Source organism: Phocoena sinus, chromosome 5 (assembly GCF_008692025.1).
Source record: "Phocoena sinus isolate mPhoSin1 chromosome 5, mPhoSin1.pri, whole genome shotgun sequence".
Lineage (NCBI taxonomy): Eukaryota > Metazoa > Chordata > Mammalia > Artiodactyla > Phocoenidae > Phocoena > Phocoena sinus.
In genome coordinates, this window is record NC_045767.1 from 78,924,878 (window position 1) to 78,929,151 (window position 4,274).

At 37.4% G+C, this 4,274-nt stretch overlaps 1 pseudogene; it reads right to left on the reverse strand.

Moving 5' to 3' along the window:
• Window positions 1-1,244: 1,244 nt before the first annotated feature.
• LOC116753960 lies at window positions 1,245-1,848 on the reverse strand (annotated as a pseudogene).
• Window positions 1,849-4,274: the final 2,426 nt, after the last annotated feature.

A 4,274-nucleotide genomic window follows, 5' to 3' on the forward strand; every position in this document is an offset into this window, starting at 1 on the left:
TAACCAATTGGTTTTATTCTTTTTCTTCCCTTCTTATTTTGCGAACATCTGAAATTATCTTTTTTTTTAACAGTCCATTATGTATACTTTAGCTTTCTAAGTACACAGGGAACCTATATTTTCCCACACATCTATAACAAAAATTCATTATTTTTCTAATGATTTTAACTTATGCTCTTGACTCATCAGAAGGAATGCCAATTATTCCTAAGGGAAGACTATGTTTTAACTATTTCTTAAATATTTCACATTTTCTAACTAGTTCAGGGTCAGATTTATTAAACCTTAAGTAAATTCATCTGAAAGTTTGGCTTTTCATTCTTAATGCACTATTTTCCAACATTCTCTATTCTGTTACATCTTCCTAAGAGTAACTGGGACTGTTTAGAGTACTGGAGATAAACTGATGAGGAAAAATCAAGCAGAAGAACCATGATGTAAAATGTAGCAGCGTGGACTTGTTTCATTTTGTCCCTAAACAGAGGGTAAATGTGTGAAGGTAACTGCACTTTCAGCAATTAAAAAAGTTACATAAAAATAGTTTTCACTTACTGGAACATGCTTCAGAATAGATTTCTCATTTGATTGCATAACCCGTTTCTGAGCTTCTTAAAGCAATCTGATTAGTGTTAAAGACAAAATTAAAAACCATTTTTAGTCTTTTTCTTCCTTCAATACCTAGAAAAGAGGAAAATTTATGACTGTAGTTTAATTTTATTGCTACTGAACCTTTCTTAAAAATGAACTGGCAGATGCCATTACTAGGTTAATTGATTTAATAATGTTCCTGTGAATAAGCTAGCACTTCTGACTTGAATTGCTTTCTCAATTGATTGGTACTCTATAATAGAATTCTATAAAATGTATAGAAGGAGCAACAAGGAACTCAGCTCTGGATTTTTCGGTTAATTCATTAGCATTTAGAAGTCTAAGAAATCATTGCATTTTCAATTTGCTAAGTACATGGCATTTGTTACTAATAATTAGGCACATGCATTGCTTTTACATAGGCTCTTTAAAATGCAGTCTTGTAAGAATCACACTAGAAAAAAAAGTGTGTTACATAGCCTAGTGGTGTGTTCATTTTTCAAATGCCAGCAAGTAGCACCTTCTAGGGATTTACAAGATGGAAGAAATCAAGATCAGTTCAGGTAAACTGCAGGGCAGGTTGGTTCCGGAAAAAGAGGAGGAAAGGGGAGTATCACAGAGAAACTCAAGACAGGAGCTGCCACCTGAGACAGGAGTCAGGGGGTGGGGGGACATATCCAGTAGAGCACTGGGTCAGCAGGCAAGCAGGCAGGCTTCTCCTCACCCTGTGAGTTTCTGAGCCTTGGAACATTGAGAGACTTTGGGGGAATGTGGAGGGTGTAGGTGCCTGGCTCCAGTTGCATCTGGGGTGGGGAACAGGATGATGAAGAAGTCCCCACCCCAGAGATCTTCAGTCACTGAGAGACAAGCTTGGGAGAGAGGGTGATAACACTCAGGGTTGAGGGAAGGGCACTTGGATGAAGTAGGCAAAGGGCAGGTATGGTGGCATCAATAGCTGTGGTGAGGGTGCAAGCCACAGAGGGAACGGTGGGGTTACAAGAGGCCGGGCCTGGGGATGGTGGACTCAGATCTTTGGATAGGCCTCTGAGGCCCGCCGTGATGGGGGCACCAGACCCAGGAAGACCATGAACTCCTTACAGCACTGGCAGCTCACGATGACCCAGAAGGCCATCTGTGACCATAGTTTGTCCCTCTGGTACAGGAAGTTCCCCACCCAACTACCCAATCTTTGCCCAGGGCCCACAGGAAAATCTTACATTTGGGGTTCACCATGTTCTCTTCAATGTCCTTTACAAGCATTATAGTAATGTAGTGCTATGTTTATATACTGTATATCTAATAGATATTTCTTAATTAATTAAGTAATTAATTTGCACCGGGTCTTAGTTGCGGCAGGCAGGATCCCTAGTTGCCCACACAGGCTTCTTAGTTGTGGCATGCGAACTCTTAGTTGTGGCATGCATGTGGGATCTAGTTCCCAATCTTTAGACTTCTGGATCTTATATTTGTTTTGTAATGAGCACTACAAGTAAATAAAGCGTGCTTTCTGGCATATATAAACACAAAGCAGCCATTTTTCCACCTTGTCTTTTAAGGCTTAGCTCAATTCCCCTTCTTTAAGATACTTCTCTCCTTAGGGAATTATTTCTCTTTTCTGTGTTTTAATGGACTGTATGTATTTGTATTCACTTATCATGGTTTCTACTATATTATATCATACAGATTTATTTGTCTATCTGTTCCACTAAGACTCCAGTAGAAGACACGGTATATAATAAATGCCCAACCATGTTTGTTCAATTAATTAACTCACAGTATTATAACACAACATGCTTTCTTGTTATCCTCTTAGTATATGGCTTCATTAACAAAATGTAATGACATCTTATTTTTGAGTGCTAATACATTTCTTGTTTAAGTAAGATTTCTTTCTTCTTATTATGTATTACTTATCAGTCCTTGAACATAGAACTATCATGAAAACGATATTGATGTGGAAAATATTATAAATTTTTAAATTATTGTTTTTAATTTCTCATATCATCTATATATTTATTAAATAAACATTCCGTATTTATAATGAGGCCTTGATTTCTTTTGAGTGGATTAAACAACACAAATTTATTTTCTCACATTTCTGTAGGCTGAAAGATTAAGGTGCCATCAAAATTGGTTTCTGGTGAGATCTCATCCTGGCTTGTGGATCACTACCTTCTCTATGGCCTCAGATGGCCTTTTCTCTGTGCACACATGGGAAGAGAGCTCTCAGGTGTCTCTTCCTTTTCTATTGGATTAGATTCTATTCTCTCAGATTCCAGTTCTATCAGATTAGGGCCTCATCTATTTTTATGACTGTCTATAAATAGTCCTATAGATTAGGATTCAGACTGAAGGAGAATACTCTGCCTTCAAAAGACAGAAGAAATATTCTAAGTCAGAGAGGAAATCTTAGCACTAGTAGGTATGACCCTGGGTAAAGTATTTTTACTCTCCTGGGATCCCTTTCTTAAAATATTTAAATAAAGAAATCAAAACTCATTTTCCCCAGATTGGTCCTTGATAGCCACAGAAGAGAAAACCTTATTCAATTTCTTATTTAAAAATCAATTTTATCTATTAAGTATTTATTAAGCATTTATTGAGTCAGGTCCTATGTTAAGCACTGAGAATATTTCTAGGATAAAATGTACATAATCCGTGTCCTCATTGAGCTCACATTCTCAAATAGGTGACAAACATTAACTAAACTATATTTATACAATTAAAATTAAGAAAACTGCTATGAAGAGCAGAGAGAAATGTTCTAGATGTTCCAGAAATCTTTCTTTAAGGTAGTTCCATTTAAGACCATTTAAGTACTGTATTAGATTACTATTGCCACAAACTCAGTAGTTTGAAACAATACAAATTTACCATCTTAAGGTTCTGGAGACCAGAAGTCCAAAATGATTCTCACTGGGCTAAAGTAAAGGTTTTCAGGGATGCACTCCTTCTGGAGCAGAATTTGTTTCCTTTTTCAGCTCCTATAAATCACCCACATTCCTTTGTTTATAGTAAGCTTCCTCCACTTCAAAGGCAGCAACTATGATTGTCACACTGTTCTCATGCTGCTGTGCCTGTGGTTCTCTCTCTTCTGCCTCCCTCCTCTACCTTTAAGGTGTCCTGTGATTACACTGAACCCATCTAAATAATCTGGGAACATCTGTCCATATCAAAGTCAGCTGATTTTATCAACCCTATTTCCATCTGCAACTTTAGTTCTCATTTGCCATATAATCTAATATTCATAGGTTCCAGGTTTAGGATTCAGGCATCTTTGTGTGGCCATTATTCTGCCTACCACAAGTAGCAACGTAAATGAATGGGACTTCGCCCTGCAAAGGCAGGTAAGGAAGGAGAGCAGTTCAATCAAAGTAAACAACGTGAGAGAAGACTGTAGACTGTAACAGAGTGGTATGACAAGGACAAAAGTGGTCTACCCCTCAAGCAGAGAGCACGGGTAAGAGTGAGACATGATCTGTTGACCTCATTACATAATGAGAATCATTCTTTCGGCCAAAAAATACAGCCATTCACATTATCTAGTGACCCATAATTCCTGAAATTTCTAATGAAACTAGCATTTCCATCATCAAGAATCTCAACAGTTAGTTATTTAAGAATAAGACATAGAACCAATATCAGAATGACTTAATCTGATGGCGAACATTTTGTTCCCTGTTTTT